This window comes from Apium graveolens, unplaced genomic scaffold, assembly GCF_009905375.1.
Source record: "Apium graveolens cultivar Ventura unplaced genomic scaffold, ASM990537v1 ctg3368, whole genome shotgun sequence".
NCBI lineage: Eukaryota > Viridiplantae > Streptophyta > Magnoliopsida > Apiales > Apiaceae > Apium > Apium graveolens.
The window spans coordinates 68,495-87,091 of NW_027418068.1; the positions used below are offsets into that span (position 1 = coordinate 68,495).

The 18,597-nt window shown below is 41.8% G+C and overlaps 1 non-coding gene across 1 annotated transcript; it reads right to left on the minus strand.

Moving 5' to 3' along the window:
• Positions 1–1,933: 1,933 nt before the first annotated feature.
• LOC141701112 (small nucleolar RNA R71) lies at positions 1,934–2,040 on the minus strand. The gene has a single exon (XR_012566677.1). It is a non-coding gene; the product is annotated as a small nucleolar RNA R71 (small nucleolar RNA).
• Positions 2,041–18,597: the final 16,557 nt, after the last annotated feature.

Below are 18,597 nucleotides of genomic sequence, written 5' to 3' on the forward strand. Positions count from 1 at the left end.
GATTACGGCGAAGAAACGGAGCAAGCTTGGAATTTTTCCAGTAGGGTCCTGCGCGCCCGCGCAGCAATGCTGAGCGGCCGCGCAGCAGCCTGCGCGCCCGCACAGAAATGCTGAGCGGCCGCGCAAGGTCGGGGAAAAAGCTGAATTATTTTAGACTTCTACTTCTGCGTGGCTTCCAACTTCTATGTAATCTGAGTTTTATGGGACTATTATATAGGTAGATTTGAGACGTTTTCATAGAGAGTATTAAGGAGATTATGTTTTAGATTGTGTTTTACGCAAGAAGCGAAGGAGATAAGGAAGAAGACCGATTTAGTACACTGCAACGAAGAGGAAACATATATTCTTGTGATTCTTGCTTTGTTGTAACGTTGGATGCTAGTTTTCTTGCTTTGACTTATTTACTCTTGTGACGTACTCTGTTTTAATATAATTAGTTTAGTTATTATTTTCTTGTGTTTGTTTATCATGATTTCATATGAACCCATGATGGCGATGAGTTCTATTATGGGCTAATCGTGATCATGGGGTTACAATGGATTTATTATGGAATTATTTAGTTAATTGTTTAATACTTTAGTGTGTGATGATTGCATGATATCTAGTATTGGTTGCGCGTATTCGTCTTATGTGCGTCGCGAACATATAAGATAGGGTGTTAATCTCTTGTGAAGCGACGGCGGATCTTGAGATTTAGAACTTGCCATGCTAGCATAGATTCATGTACGTTGTGCATGATTAGTGGGTAACTCTAACAGTTTTATTTTCCCTATGTAATCAAAAGGAATAACTTGTGCTTAAATCGTTGTGTTGTCAATTTTTGTAGACATATAGGAACTCAACATAATTGATGACTATTCAACTTCTATCTTAATTGTGGATGCTTGGTAGAATGGTATTAGTACAATGAAAGTTGGCTTTTATCAGTTTCGTGTTATTCGATTAATGTCATCACTGTCACATGCTAAATGTAATAACAATGGCTATAGAAGGAAGTAATAATGAAGTTGTAATCTCATGAGTGTTTTATTATTGATAATTTGAAGTGTTAGTTAAGTGGTTAATTAAGTAGTTAATTATAGTTAATATTTGATCAACAATTTTAAGTGTTATTATCTTAACATTGAGAAGTAATCATACATTGGTGAGTGAGTTTAATTAGACAATAATTTAGTCTGAGTCTCTGAGGGAACGAACTAGAAAGTATTCTATATTACTTGCGAACGCGTATACTTGCGTGAATATTAGTGCGTGTTTTCGCCCTAACAAGTTTTTGGCGCCGCTGCCGGGGACTCGGCGTATTTGTTTAGTTTATGTACTTACCATCATTGGTCATTAGGACTCAGTGATTAGGACGTAGTAGTTACTTACTCTTTTCGGTTGTGTTCAGGTACTTTAGCAAGCGTTTATGCAAACTCGTTCTCGTGCTCGCAAGAGGACTTTAGATACAACTGAGGAGACAAACGAAGTTCTTGATATTCCGGAGAAGTTAGATTTTGAGGATTCGGATTCAGGCGCTGAGCAGAAAGAACCAGTAAACATGGGAGATCATATTGTTCAAGCTGATCCAGCTCTTATGGATTTTTCTCGGCCTAAAATTGATGATATTCAGTCAAGCATCCTTCATCCGGCTATTCAAGCTAACACCTTTGAAATCAAGCCGGGCACTATTCAGATGGTGCAGAATTCTGTTTCTTTTGGAGGAGCGGCAACTGAAGACCCCAACATGCACATAAGAAATTTTGTCGAGATCTGCAGCACTTTTAAGTATAATGGCGTGACTGATGAGGCTATCAAGTTGAGGCTTTTCCCATTCTCACTGAGGGATAAGGCTAAAGACTGGTTGCATTCTGAACCAGCTGGGTCCATCACTACGTGGCAAGATCTTGTGCAAAAGTTTCTGGTGAAGTTTTATCCAATGGCAAAGACTGCTGCTATGAGGAGTGCTCTTACTCAGTTTGCGCAGCAACCTACAGAATCTATGTGCGAGGCTTGGGAACGCTACAAGGAAATGTTGAGAAAATGTCCACATCATGGAATGCCGGATTGGATGGTAATCACTGGTTTTTATAATGGTTTGGGGGCCCAATCTCGGCCCATGCTCGATGTAGCAGCTGGAGGAGCCTTATGGGCTAAAAGCTATACTGAGGCATATAATCTTATAGAGACAATGGCTGCAAATGAGCATCAAAACCCAACTCAAAGGATGACGTCAGGCAAGGTCGCAGGTATTCTGGAAGTTGATGCAGCCACCGCTATTGCAGCCCAGCTCCAAGCACTATCAATGAAGGTTGATTCTCTGGCTACGTATGGAGTTAATCAAATAGCTATGGTTTGTGAGCTTTGTGCAGGTTCTCATGCTACGGATCAGTGTTCTCTTGTCAATGAATCTGTTCAGTATGTGAATAATTATCAGCGACAACAGCAGCCTGTGCCAGCGACCTATCATCCTAATAACAGAAATCATCCAAATTTCAGCTGGGGGAATAATCAGAATGCTATTCAGCCACCATATCAGCAAGGGGTGAGTAAACAGTTTAACCCACCTGGATTCCAGCAACCACAGTAGTATGCTACAAGGCAATCATATCCTCAACAGGGAAGTGCAGCTGCACCTACTAGTGCTGATTTTGAGGAACTTAAGCTGTTGTGCAAGAGTCAGGCGGTTTCTATCAAGACCTTGGAAAATCAAATCGGTCAATTAGCCAATGCAGTGCTCAATCGTCAACCTGGCACTCTTCCCAGTGACACGGAAGTACCAGGCATGAAGGAAGCTAAAGAGCAAGTCAAGGCTATTACCTTAAGGTCTGGAAAAGTAGCTGAGGATGAAAATGCAAAAGAAGTAGAAGCTGAAGTTAGAGATAAAGAATCTAAGAAAAAGGAGAAAGCGGCGGAACCAAGGAAGACTACTGTTGAACACACTCTGCCTGAGGCTAATACAGGGGAGAAACAGCTCTATCCTCCACCACCTTTTCCTAAGAGATTGCAGCAACAAAAGCTGGATAGACAGTTCGAGAAGTTTCTGGAGGTGTTCAAGAAACTTCACATCAATATACCTTTCGCTGAGGCTCTGGAATAAATGCCTAGTTATGCGAAGTTTATGAAGACTATTCTTTCAAGGAAGGTGAAACTGGATGACCTTGAAACCGTTGCTCTCACGGAAGAATGCAGCGCGGTTCTGCAACAAAAGTTACCACCAAAACTGAAAGATCCAGGAAGCTTCACCATTCCTTGCACCATTGGCAATCTAACTTTTGACAAGTGCCTTTGTGATTTGGGAGCAAGCATTAATCTGATGCCCTTGTCGATCTTTAAAAAGCTGGATCTGCCTGATCCAAAACCCACATACATGTCGCTACAATTGGCGAACCGTTCCATTACTTACCCAAGGGGCATAGTTGAGGATGTGCTCGTCAAGGTGGATAAGCTCTTCTTTCCAGCAGATTTTGTTATTCTGGATTTTGAGGAAGATAAGAAGATTCCCATAATCTTGGGGAGGCCTTTCTTGGCTACTAGCCGTACCTTGATAGATGTGCAAAAAGGGGAACTTACTATGCGAGTCCAAGATCAGGATGTGACCTTCAACGTATTCAAGGCAATGAAATTCCCTACAGAAGATGAGGAGTGCTTAAAAGTGGATGTGATTGATTCCGCGGTTACTTCAGAACTCGAGCACATGCTAATGTCTGATGCATTGGAAAAGGCCTTAGTGGGGGAATTTGACAGTGATGATGAAGATAGCAACGAGCAATTATAATATCTGAACGCTTCTCCCTGGAAGCAAAAGCTGGACATACCATTTGAATCTCTTGGTACTTCTGACCTTAAGAATGCTGAAGGGAAGCTCAAACCATCAATAGAGGAAGCACCTACCTTGGAGCTCAAACCACTACCTGAACACTTGAGGTATGCTTTTTTAGGTGATTCATCTACATTACCTGTTATTATTTCAGCTGACCTTTCAGGTAGTGAGGAAGACAAGCTCTTAAGGATTTTGAGAGAATTCAAATCGGCTATAGGATGGACCATAGCAGACATCAAGGGGATAAGTCCTTCATATTGTATGCATAAAATTCTGCTAGAGGAAGGTAGTAAGCCAACTGTGGAACAGCAACGAAGACTGAATCCCATCATGAAGGAGGTGGTGAAGAAAGAAATTCTGAAATGGCTAGATGCATGCATCATTTATCCTATTTCTGACAGCTCGTGGGTGAGCCCCGTACAATGTGTACCTAAGAAAGGAGGTATCACTGTGGTCGCAAATGAAAAGAATGAGCTCATCCCTACTCGAACAGTTACAGAATGGAGAGTATGCATGGATTATAGGAAATTGAACAAAGCCACAAGGAAGGATCACTTTCCTCTTCCATTTATTGATCAAATGCTTGACAGATTGGCGGGACATGAGTAATTTTGTCTTCTGGATGGTTATTCCGGGTATAATCAGATTTGTATTGCACCAGAGGATCAGGAAAAGACTACCTTCACTTATCCATTTGGCACATTTGCTTTTCGTAGAGTTTCGTTTGGGTTATGTGGCGCCCCGACCACCTTTCAGAGATGTATGATGGCTATATTCTCTGACATGATTGGAAATAACGTCGAAGTGTTCATGGATGACTTCTCCGTCTTTGGACACTCATATGATGAATGTTTGAATAATCTGCGCGCCGTACTCAAAAGATGCGTGGAAACTAATTTGGTGCTTAATTGGGAGAAATGTCATTTTATGGTGCGTGAAGGCATTATCCTTGGGCATAAGGTCTCTAGCAAGGGTCTGGAGGTGGACAAGGCCAAGGTGGGAGTCATTGAAAATCTTCCCCCACCCAATTCTGTGAAAGGAATCCGTAGTTTTCTTGGTCATGCGGGTTTTTATCGGCGATTCATCAAGGACTTTTCAAAGATATCTAAGCCGTTGTGCAATTTGCTTGAGAAAGATGTGCCTTTCAAATTTGATGATGAATGTTTGGCAGTATTCGAGACTCTCAAGAAGAGTTTGATCACTGCACCAGTTATTACAGCACCAGATTGGACAGAACCGTTTGAGATGATGTGTGATGCGAGTGATTATGCGGTAGGTGCAGTTCTGGGACAGCGCAAGAAAAATCTCTTCCATGTGGTCTACTATGCGAGTAAGACTTTAAATGGTGCCCAATTGAACTACACCACTACTGAGAAGGAGCTTTTGGCTATAGTCTTTGGCTTTGAGAAATTTCGATCTTATCTGCTTGGTACGAAAGTAACAGTATTCACTGATCATGCAGCTATTCGCTATCTGGTTTCTAAGAAGGATTCGAAGCCGAGACTCATTCGTTGGGTGCTTTTACTTCAGGAATTTGAGTTAGAGATCAAAGATAGAAAAGGTACCGAGAATCAAGTAGATGACCATCTCTCTAGGTTGGAGAATCCCGATTCTACTTCACAAGATAGGACGTTAATCAATGAATCTTTTCCGGATGAGCAGTTGTTTGCAATTCAGGAGGAAGAACCATGGTTTGCAGATATTGTAAACTATCTTGTCAGCAATATAATGCCTCTTAATTTGACATCCGCACAAAAGAAGAAGTTTCTGCATGAGGTGAAGTGGTATATGTGGGATGAACCATATTTGTTTAGACAGGGAGCTGACCAGATCATCAGGAGATGTATCCCGTTCTGTGAGACGGAGGGGATATTACGAGACTGCCATTCCACGGTTTATGGTGGACACTATGGAGGTGAGAAGACGGCAGCTCGTATTCTGCAAGCAGGTTTTTTCTGGCCTACTTTGTTCAAGGATGCTCATCAGTTTGTTTTAAGGTGTGATCGTTGCCAAAGAGTGGGAAATTTGTCAAGGAAGGATAAGATGCCATTAAATGTGATTCTTGAAGTCGAGGTCTTTGATGTGTGGGGAATCGATTTCATGGGGCCTTTTATCTCGTCTTGCAATAATCAGTATATCTTGCTGGCAGTCGATTATGTCTCAAAATGGGTCGAAGTTAAAGCTTTACCGACAAATGATGCAAAGGTAGTACTAAATTTTCTTCATAAGCAAATTTTCACAAGGTTTGGAACGCCTCGGGTAATCATAAGTGATGAAGGATCGCATTTTTGCAACCGTAAGTTCACTTCTATGATGCAGCGTTATAATGTGAATCATCGAGTAGCTACTGCCTATCATCCGCAAACAAATGGTCAAGCGGAAGTGTCTAACAGAGAGATAAAGCGCATTCTAGAGAAGGTTGTTTGTCCGTCAAGGAAGGATTGGTCTTTAAAGCTCGATGAAGCTGTTTGGGCTTACAGAACAGCATACAAAACTCCACTAGGGATGTCACCGTTTCAGTTGGTGTACGGTAAGGGATGTCATCTACCAGCGGAGCTTAAGCATAAGGCCTACTGGGCATTGAAGAAATTGAACCTGGATTTAGATGCAGCTGGTAAGAAAAGAATGCTTCAGCTTAATGAACTTGATGAATTTCGACTTCAAGCGTACGAGAATAACAAAATGTATAAGGAAAAGGTGAAGAGGTGGCACGATAGGAAGCTACATCCTAAGTTATTTGTGCCAGGGCAACAAGTTCTTTTATTCAACTCTCGGCTCCGACTTTTTCCTGGGAAGTTGAAATCAAGGTGGTCTGGACCTTTTATTGTCAAAACTGTGTTTCCACATGGAGCGGTGGAAATTTTTGAGAATGATTCGGACCAAGCATTCAAGGTTAACGGTCAGCGGTTGAAGCACTACTATGGGGACATGGCAAACCGAGTGGTGGTTAGTGCCATTTTGTTGACTACTTGAGAAAGGTACGGAACGTCAAGCTAATGACGAAAAAGAAGCGCTGCGTGGGAGGCAACCCATGAATTGTTGTTACAGGAACCCTTAGAAGTTAATAACCTATCCAAAAACACAAAAAAATCAGAAAACAAGGGCTGAAATTTTTTTTTTCCAGAGACCCTCTACGCGCCCGCGCAGCTATGCTGAGCGGCCGCGCAGCTTGCTGCGCGCCCGCGCAGAAATTCTGAGCGGCCGCGCAGGGGTCGAGTTCCAGAAAATTTTTTACAGTTCAGAAAAAAAAAAACAAAAACACAAAAACAGTTTTAGCCCATAAACCCACGAATTGTTCCCACTACCCCATCATTTTAACCCTTAATTCCCAAACCCTAATCTAATCCATACCCTATATATACATACACCTATCCTACATATCTCCCACAAAACTTCCTACACTTAAACCCTCTCACAAACATCAAAAATCAGTTCTTACACACTTCTATTCACGAATCAATGGCACCCAAGAGAGCACGCACTATTGACAGCAGCAGCACAGTTCCTACTGCTGATTCTTCGAGGGGCACTGCTGCAAGGCCTCGGTTAACTGACAGAGCTGCGGAGGAGGAGTACACTAGGCTGTTGGGGAAGCCGATTCTGAAGGAGAGGGGGTTTTTACCATCAGGGAGGGATGGTGAGTTGTTGCCCATGATTGCAGAGAAGGGGTGGATAGCTTTTTGTGAGTCACCCGAAGCAGTACCGATCAGCGTTGTTCGCGAGTTCTACACGAACGCGAAGGCTGAAAAGAATGGGTTATCTGTAGTCCGTGGGCTGATGGTTGATTATCATCCTGCGGCGATTCGCCGTGTGATTGGACAGCGAGAGAGGAAGCCCGAGGAGGAGAACTGGAATGAAAAGACTGCTGAGGATTTTGACTTGGATTTGATTTGTGCGACTCTCTGTCGACCGGGCACAGTTTGGAACCGCAGTCCAGCCAATAATGAGTATCGTCACTTTCCGGCGATCGCCATGAACATGTATGCCCGTGCATGGAATGCATTTATATGTGCTAATATTTTGCCTTCTTCACATGCACACGAGGTCACAGTTGAGAGAGCACAGCTGTTGTGGGGAATTCTGAATGAGGAATACTATGTGGACCTTGGTGAGTTTATCTACCAAGGAATTCTGAAGTTTTTGAGGGGAGCAAAGCATATGAACATCCCTTATGCATCCACGGTTACGAAGCTATGCCGAGTAGTGGGAGTGAACTGGCCGGCTCATGAGCAGTTGCAGTTGCCAGCAGCTCCGATAGATTCTGGCACTCTGAATGGGATGCAGGAGTGGACCGGTGGTGAGCCTGAGGAGCATGGGCTGGGTTATCGTCTTCCAGGAGGGCGTCCAGCACGAGGTGCTACTATGGCTAGGCCAGGGCGTGGTGAGGCTGGTTTGTCGAGAGCTCAGGAGGGTGCTGGGATGGGTGATGCCCAGTATAGGAGGCTTTCACGGCGGATGGATGCCATGTATGAGACGCAGAGAAGGTTTGCTCAGGAGCTCACCCTTGCGTTAGGGACTGCTTTTCGAGGCCTTGGAGCTGATATCCAGTGGCCAGTTTTTGGTGAGGACTCTGCATACCCGCCGCCTGATACTCCACCCGCTGAGGGTGATGATGATGATGACTCCGAGTAGGTATACCCTGTGTTCCTTTCTACTACTTTCACTGAGGACAGTGAAGATTTTTAGTTTGGGGGTGGTAGTTAAAGGAATATTGTGTGTGTGTCATTTAGTTGCATATTCATGATAGTTAGTTCATATAGTTGCATAATTTATGCCATATAGTTTTTTTTTATGAATGTCATGTAGCTCATGCATTTACTATGATCCCTTTTGCAATGATTTATCGACTGAATTATGATATTGATACGAGTGTAGTGATAGCATTAAAGTGATATTAAGTTGTGTAGGTTGATATGCATGCTAGAAACAATTGTAAGTCCACTGAGTCTTAAAGAATGCGTAAGGGCTAGATTGTTGTTATGATTTGGTTGTTTTCAAGGTCAATCTATTTATTATACTTAGAATTCGATTATAGGTTCTTAGTGATAAAAACATGAAAAAGAAAAATTTTTTGGAGAAAAAAAATATGGAAGTTGTTGCTAGTTGTGGCTAGGCGTCAAATGGCTAGTAGCCGGCTCGCTTATGTTGCGAGTAGTCTAGGGTTGAGTAAGATGGAGCGAAACGCACTTGCTCAGAAGTTATGAAAAAAAAAAAATTTTTTTTTTGCATAATTGATCAAGAGTGGGCTCTTTGGTATTCGAGTTATTAAGTTCTTAGGGGACTTTGTGCCTAGTGACCTAAGGCTTTTAGAGTCTGGGATCCGCTAACCTAATGCTCGTTACATGGATACCATTGTATAAGTCTTTTGTGGACCTCACTCATTGCACGGTCAAATAAGCATTTGAGTTGTAAATAAAAAGCACAATTCCGTAGTAAGCTCCAGAGTTCTTGTAGTGTTGTATATCACTTTGTGCCTAGAATTTTTATTCTTTGTATAATCGTAGGATTGCCTTGAGGATAGTCTAGTCATAGTAATTGGTCTAGTTCCGAAGCATATCTGTTAAGCATTTGCACACACCACGTTTCTGGCTGTTTGTCCGGTTGCATGAGTTTATTGATCTTTAGATGTCTAACTGCATTCGTTGAGATGTGACAATTTGGTTGGTTAATTGTAGTAAGGGGGATCGTTGCATTTTCATATAGATTGCATTCATGCATATTTTTATTTGTTTTGAGTCTGTGACGCTTGAGGACAAACATCGATTTAAGTTTGGGGGTGTGATAAGTGGCATTTTATACCACTTAGAACGTCTTAAAATGGCTTAAATTGGTGTCTTGAAATCAAGTATTTTGTGTATTTAATGCGTTTTTCTAGTGTTTATGCATTTCAGGGTATTAGTTGCATTTCGGGGGAGGAATCATCAAGAATAAGCCTTGGCATGTGTTCACCATTGCGAGAGGAAAGGAATGGGCAGATTACGGCGAAGAAACGGAGCAAGCTTGGAATTTTTCCAGTAGGGTCCTGCGCGCCCGCGCAGCAATGCTGAGCGGCCGCGCAAGGTCGGGGAAAAAGCTGAATTATTTTAGACTTCTACTTCTGTGTGGCTTCCAACTTCTATGTAATCTGAGTTTTATGGGACTATTATATAGGTAGATTTGAGACGTTTTCATAGAGAGTATTAAGGAGATTATGTTTTAGATTGTGTTTTATGCAAGAAGCGAAGGAGATAAGGAAGAAGACCGATTTAGCACACCGCAACGAAGAGGAAACATATATTCTTGTGATTCTTGCTTCGTTGTAACGTTGGATGCTAGTTTTCTTGCTTTGACTTATTTACTCTTGTGACGTACTCTGTTTTAATATAATTAGTTTAGTTATTATTTTCTTGTGTTTGTTTATCATGATTTCATATGAACCCATGATGGCGATGAGTTCTATTATGGGCTAATCGTGATCATGGGGTTACAATGGATTTATTATGGAATTCTTTAGTTAATTGTTTAATACTTTAGTGTGTGATGATTGCATGATATCTAGTATTGGTTGCGCGTATTCGTCTTATGTGCGTCGCGAACATATAAGATAGGGTGTTAATCTCTTGTAAAGCGACGGTGGATCTTGAGATTTAGAACTTGCCATGCTAGCATAGGTTCATGTACGTTGTGCATGATTAGTGGGTAACTCTAACAGTTTTATTTGCCCTATGTAATCAAAAGGAATAACTTGTGCTTAAATCGTTGTGTTGTCAATTTCTGTAGATATATAGGAACTCAACATAATTGATGACTATTCAACTTCTATCTTAATTATGGATGCTTGGTAGAATGGTATTAGTACAATGAAAGTTGGCTTTTATCAGTTTCGTGTTATTCGAATAATGTCATCACTGTCACATGCTAAATGTAATAACAATGGCTATAGAAGGAAGTAATAATGAAGTTGTGATCTCATGAGTGTTTTATTATTGATAATTTAAAGTGTTAGTTAAGTGGTTAATTAAGTAGTTAATTATAGTTAATATTTGATCAACAATTTTAAGTGTTATTATCTTAATATTGAGAAGTAATCATACATTGGTGAGTGAGTTTAATTAGACAATAATTTAGTCTGAGTCTCTGAGGGAATGAACTAGAAAGTATTCTATATTACTTGCGAACGCGTATACTTGCGTGAATATTAGTGCGTGTTTTTGCCCTAACAGTATGCAGTGGTTGCGGTCGATTACTTTACTAAATGGGCGGAAGCTATGCCACTGGCTACTATCACCGTAAAGAAAATCAGAGATTTTGTTTTCAACTCAATTGTATGTAGGTCTGGAATCCCTTACAAGCTGGTCTCCGACAATGGAAAACAGCTATGTGAGGAGTTGAAAATCAAGAAGGAGTTTACGGCGGTCTATCATCCTCAAAGTAATGGACAAACAGAAGCTGTTAACAAAATAATAAAGTATACCCTCAAAACCAAGCTGGAGGAACGTAAAGGGAATTGGCCTGAAGAACTCCCGAAGGTGATATGGTCATACAACACTACACCGCGATCTACTATGGGAGAAACGCCGTTTATGCTGACTTACGGTTACGAAGCTATGGTCCCCGTGGAAGTTGGATCGGGATCACTTCGCAGAGATTGTTACGGGAAAGAAGACGCTGAGGTTAATCAAAGGCTTCATTTAGATCTCTTAGAGGAGACGAGGGAAAATTCTCAGCTAAGGCTAGCAGCATATCAGCAGCGCGCCGCAAGGTATTATAACAAGAAGGTAAAAGGACAGTTGCTGAAGGTGGGGGATTTGGTACTTAGGAAAGTGATTCCCAATACAAAAAACCCATAACATGGAGTGTTTGGAGCTAATTGGGAAGGACCGTACAGAATAAAGTCTATCCTGTGGAAGGGGACTTATCACCTTGAAGATATGGACGGGAAGCTAATTCCGCGAGCTTGGAATGCGGAACATCTCCGAAAGTATTACCAGTGAGGCGTGGCTTTGGCCCCTTGCGTATTTCTTTTATCATTTTGATTTACGCCCAGTTTATAGGCTAGAATTAAATAAATTCCTCCTAGCCTAGGGGGTAGTGCATGTACTACTTACTTTGGGACTAGTTGAAGGGTCATTTTTTAGAAATAATTTCCCCACAGAGCATAGTAGCCGTGGGACTGGTGCACTTTTGACATCAGAGCGCATTATAAATAAAATTTTGAAACTTTCCAAAAGGATATTTGCTCAGTTTGCTTGGTCTCATGACGCGTCCTAAATGTAGGACACGCCCTAAGCTAGGGTTTTATATGAATGAAACTCAAGAAAAATGTACTATTTTCAAGGACGCGCCCAGTTATCTTGGTTGATGCTCCTTTAGACTGGATGTTACTATGACATGGAGAACATGAGTAAAAAAGAAAAAATGCTTATCAAAGACGCGTCCTGCGGGAAGGATGATGTATTTTGGATCGAAGGTGAGGCGCGTCTTGATTGATAGATCTATGTGGATGTTAGCTGAAGTAGTGACTGCTAAAAGGAACAATAGAACTTGAGTAAAAATGTAACTAGGGAGTGTACTATTTCCAAGGACGCGCCCAAGGAATATTGGTTGATGCTCTTAATTGAAAAATAAAAGTCCCTACCGAGGACGCGTCCTCCCTGAAAGAATATTTCTAAGAGAATGTTAAGGCATGTCAAGCAGTTAGGACGTGCCCCATCGTGCCTTGTGCCTTGGTTAAACACACTACAGTGTAGTGCCGTGCTTATGCACTTTCCAAAACAAACAAAGACGCGTCCAACTAGTGAGGACGCGCCCACAATGGATATTTGCTTGACGGGAGTAAAAATAGTAAAAAATTAGTGAAAGGAGACGCACCCTAAACACAAGGCGCGCCCATGAAAATAATATAGTGCAAGTGAGTGAATGTTCAAAAATAGTCTTTACAACTTGCAAGGCTTCAAGGGGCCCGCACCCTTAAATAGTTCACATACATAAAAGATAAAAGACGCGTCCTAAGTAGGAGGCGCGTCCTGTGTCTTGTCTTGGCCTTCTGCAAGGGGATGCTGAGTCTGAAGTGGGGCAGGATCAGGGGATGCGTCCTCTACTTCTAAGCCCAAAAAAATCCTCTTGTTCTTGATGGATTCTGCGGCCCTGACCCTGAAATCATTTACCCATATCTGGGTATCTGCATCAAACTTTGAGAATGTATACTCTGGATCGTTGGCAATGAACCCAGAGCACCATTCTTCAAATCCAGCCTGGAAGCCGTGCTGATAAACCAGTTTTTTCTCCTCTGTCCATCCATGCAGCCTATCATCATTCAGGGTGTCAAGCTCCAGCTGCATGGTGGAATTCAGGGCGATGACGCTGTCCATTTGCTTCTCCATTGCGGAGACATTGCCTTCCAACATGGCTTTTTCCATCTCCAGACGCGTCCTCTCCCCCTCCAGGCGTCTGATTTCAGCATCTTTTTCTTGGGTAAGCAGGGCAATGTGTTTTTCCAGAGATTTGACCTTGTCTTCGGCCTGGCTCTTTGCAGTGTCTGTAACAGCAAGACGCGCCCTGAGCCTGGCAGCCATGTTAGCGCTCTGCCTGACATGCAGGTGAAGCTCGGCTGCAGCCTTGACCATGGCCTCCTCTGTTTGTTGCTCAGTCCTGAAGGTCCAACCTCTCACTTCGTCCTCAAAAAAGTCACCCACTGAGGACACGCCCAGATATCTGAGGACAAAGGACTGGTCATCAGGAACAGTTTTTTGACGCTTTGAGGGCGCGTCTTCTACCTTCTCAGGAATGTCAAACATGGTAGTGTCTATTATCTTTGGTGGAGGAGAAGGAGTTGCAACAGGAGGTGGGGTTTTTGCCCTTGGATCAACTTTTGTAGGAGCCTGTTTCCTTGCCCTTAGTTTTTTAGAAGCCCCAATTATGAATCCTTTGGGGAGTGAAGCCATATCTGCAGTATAAACATAAAAAGGAATTAGTTATGTACAAAAAGACGCGTCCTGAAAGTAGGACGCGCCCATAACGTGATATAAAAATCTACATGCAGGACAGATATAGATGAATACAAAGATGTATAAATGGGTGTGAGAATGATGCGTCTTAAAGATGTGATACGTATTACCTAAGAGACACGCCAGGGGGGTAGGACGCGTCCTAGGTGATAATGCATATATGAAGTAACGCTTATAGGCCAGGCTAAACTAAAGGAAGAAAAGTGAGCATAAATATGACGCGTCCTAAATCCGTGACGCGTCTTATGTATAATGATTTCTTACCTTGCTCTAAATCCACCTTCTTGTTGACATCTGGCTGAATAATTTCTGTGGCTTAGAGCCCTTTGGATTTTTCAGAAGTGGTGAGGATGGGTTTCCCATTGTGGAAATCTCGAAATTTGTAGAGAGAACCCACTCGTGGGGACAAAGCTCCTATTTTCTTCAAATTCTCCTCGGTAATCATGTCTCTGAGGTTGAAATGTTTTTCAGCGTACTGCAAAACCTTCTCTGCTCTCTTCTTCTTCTTTCTTGTAAGCTCTTTCTGGGTCCTTTTGTCTAAAAGAAGGGATGATAGGTTACAACAAGGAAAATAAAGAAAAAGATTATAAAAGAGAAGGCGCGTCCTGAGAGATAGGACGCGTCCAGAGCATTGAACTCACTTGGTTCCAAGTTGAAGCGAACGCGCGTCCTTTTGACGTCATAAATGTAGAAAAATGGTTCCTTCCAGTCTCTCTCGTGGCTGATTTTGCCTTCGTTAAATCCTTTGTTGTTCAACCATTTGTTGACTACCAGAAAATGGTACCCGGGAATTGATTTTCTGATGCTGTAAAAGAAGCTGAACTCTTTCATTGAGGGCGCGCCCAGCCTCAGGTTATGGTACATAATGTACAGAGCCCAGGCTAGTTTGTATGAATTTGGTGATAGTTGGACTGGAGCCACGTCGTACCATTTCAAAATTCTCTTAATGTATGGATGCAAGGGCGCGTCACGCCTAGGGAAATCAGTTTTGGAGTAAGCACCATTCGGGGGATCCTTTGATTCCCGATGTTAAAAATATGTGGCCTCATGGTTCGAAGAGGGCGCGCCCAGATGCCTCCATGTCATAGTACTTCATGTGCCATTGAATTTCCCAGTCGGTTGTAGTTGAGTCAAGAGCTACGCATGCCAGCTTACCCTCTCTTTTCCTTCTGGCATTCTTCTCTGCTTCAGTAAGGGTATTGAGCCTTTTCCAGTCACAATCTATTTATACATCTGAGGGTTCCCAATGCTCTAGGGGAGGATCAGATTTTTGAGGAGATATGGGATACGTCTCAGGGTCAGGAATCCTTCTTTCGAATTCACTTACACTGTGTGGAGATGCGTCCCCAGAAGGAGACGCGCCCTGAGAGGACGACGCGCCCTGTGTGTTTGACGCGTCCATATCAGAAATGGCCATTCCTTGAGGTTTTTGGCTTGTGGAAGGGATAATTTCGTCGTCCGTCCAATCTTCGATGGCGGCCCTTGTATGGAGAATTGGAGTTCTTTGCCTTTTGACTTCCTTCTTTTCCATTTTTGAAATTATGGGAACATGGTCCATGGAGTCAGAGCTGGAATCAGACATTATTGAGTTTTTTGATTTAAGGGAACGGAAGACGCGTCTTTCTGCTCTAAGGAAGGAATTCGTCCTGTGGATGTTGGGAAAGTCGGGTTTAAAAGAGATCAGGTGTGGGGAATAGGTTCCAATACGTTTGTTGAGTGCTTTAAACTGGTGAAATGGTGAAGAAGAAGACGCGTCCTCTAGCTGCAAAATAAGGAATAAACATCTGAGGACGCGTCCATATATATATAAAAAGAGGGGATACTGTGAAGACGCGACCTAAATATCTACCGCAGGGGGGTGTTGTAATGACGCGTCCTAAAATGCCTCTGGCCCTATGTTACATTTGCTTGGAACAGCTTAAACGTGTCTAAAGAGGATATAAGACGCGCCCTGACGGGAGGACGCGTCTGTTATGGTTGCAATGCATTAGAATCTTAATCGATTATAGTTGATTTTGGGAGAATTCTCTAATAAACTAGAAACATGCGACTACAAGATTGAAGAAGCAAAGTATGAGACAATTACATATATATACACATATACATACAAGGAGTGCTAAGAATGGTGCATGGAAACTCGAAGCATATGAACGGGTTTTTGCTCATTAAACTCGATTTACTTAATTGAATAAGAAAGTAAAAGAAGATTTGTATACCTTATGAGTTGGCGGTTGGATTGAGCTAAAGAAATAGGGAAATGGCTGGATAGATCACCGGAATTTGGACCTCGAAACTGCTGCTTGAAAAGGCGGCAATGGCGGTTGTGTGAGAGAGAAAAAGAGATGGTGGTGATGGTATGGTACAACTAGGGTATTTATAGAAGAAGGTCGACTCTAAGGACGACAGCTGTACACCACATGCAGAAGTTGAAAGTAAGACGCGTCTTCCTCTCATGACGCGTCCACATATTTTGAGCCAAATTTCGCTTGGAAAGAAATTCCAATTTTGTTTTTAACTGCAAATGGAATTTGGGGGGTAGTTGTTATACCCAAAATTTGGCATTGGATTGACTCGGGTCAAACGCGGGCTAATTACAGTCAAACTCAGTGTTGCGTTGTGAAAGTGAGGACGCGTCTAAGTATTGAGGACGCGCCTACTTGGGAAGGGATATGTTACGAGGTGAGAAGAGTGCATGTTCAAGGAAGGACGCGCCCAGACATTATGGATGCGTCAATAATTATGAAAGTGCTTGGCAGGTGAAATCTTATATTGATGGAAGTTTTAGGACGCGCCTACTTTAGAAAGGACGCGTCATAGGAGGTGAAAAATTGTGCATGATGGTTTAAAAGAAGACGCGCCCTAAATTCTAGGACGTGTCTTGTGATCTTGAATGCTATAAGGAACGGTTGATGAGGAAACAGGTTTGGGTTTATGGAGGTGAGGACGCGCCCAAAAGGTGAGGACGCGTCCTGTGTTTGATCTATATACTTTTTGATGTTGAATTCAGGACAAAGCTTGCATGGAGAGGAGCAATGGAGGTTATTTTTACTAATGTATTTGTTGCAGGTATTCTTTGAAGAATTCCCTCCTTGAGACGGTCAAGGAGGGGGATGTCCGTGAAAAGCTTGAAGGCCTCGAGGGGTATGCCTGATGATTGAAGGCCTCCTCTTGTATTCAACGGGTGTCCTCGTTGGGGATGTGGGGTTTACTTTGGTGTGTGCTTTGGGAGCTCTGTTCTTGTATTCAACGGGTGTCCTCGTTGGAGAACTTTGGAGTCATCCTGCACTTTGCACCCAAGAGCTTGGGATCACCTGTCCTGCTATCTGGTGGGTTATCCTCATTCGGGGGACAGGGATGCGTCTGGCATTTGGGGTGAACCGTGGCTATACCTGCGTTCGTAAATCAAGGGAGATAGTTGTAGCGGAGTGTTATCCTTGCGCAGGGAGATGCACTATCCGTGAAGTCCTACGATTACGGACGAGCCTTGGGCCTTTGCGGTTGGGCCTCATAGTTGGACATTCCTAAAGCTAGCGGAAGGTGGATATCGGATAGGCTTCTACTGGGCTTAGGAGTAAGAAGTCTAGACTCATTAGACTTCCTGTTCTACAAGAACTACGTCAGGCTTGATCCCTATATAAAGGGTACGTAGGCACATTGAGAGGGTAAGAAGTTGAGAGCTGATAAGAGAGCCACCACTTACTCTGATCAATCTCAGCCTAAAACAACTACAATTAACCACACACCGCTTAAGTTTCCGGCAAAGAACCACCGTCACAGATCTTGGTTCCGGCGAGAAACCTCAATCTTTGTTGTTACCAGATTCCTCCGTCAACACTCACCCTATTCAGTATGAATTCTGAAAACCCATTTTTTTTGTTTCAGATTTGTATAAAGTATGACTATATATATATATGTAATGTTTAATCAACTTTGTGTATAAGTGACGTGCGTTGTGTAATTTGTGCAAATGAAGTGTTTGATCTAATGCTCAGAAGATGTGTATATAAGGCAAATCAATCGGGTTGGTCACTGTGCTTGGTTTTCTCCTGTTTACGCACATGTCATATTTTATTACTTGCACGAATTGCATATTCTTTAATTTTAGAAATATTTTAGGTTGTTTAAATACCTTTTTAATTATGTTTCTCTACTTTGCATTATTCTAACAAATTTGGTGTCGAAATTATAGACAAATGCAAAAAACTTTTGTAACTGGAAAAAAAGTAATTAAAAATGGGATAACTTTAAACATTTTAAAGAGGTTAGTGGCTTATCGTAGTTGGTAAAAGCAGCTTGATAGAAAAAATCAATTAAAAATATGATATCTCTAGAACTATATTGAGGCACATATCATAAGAAACTGTTTTAATTTATTTTTTTTGTTTAAAACCATAGTATTGAAACATATTCCTTAATGCCGATTGTTCAACCAATAATCAAATGAATTCTACACTATTCTGGATGACTGGGTCACTGGGTAGGAATATTTTAAGCTTAGTTGTGAGTATTTTAGTATTCCGATTTTAGTTTTGATCTTCTTATTATAAATAGTTAATTATTTTACTAAATTAGGAATATAGCCCGTGCTTCGCACACGGGAATCTCTACAAATATATAAAATTAATTTATTTTTTTAATTAGTTTTAAGCTTCCACATTATAGAATTATAATATTAGCTAAAATAATTTTAACAAATTATTTATGTGTAAAAATAATATTTAGAGTTAACATTTAATTTTTAAAAAAAATTAAATTAACCTGTAGAAATGAAAAATTAGGTTAAAATATAGTAAGGGTGTGTTGGACATA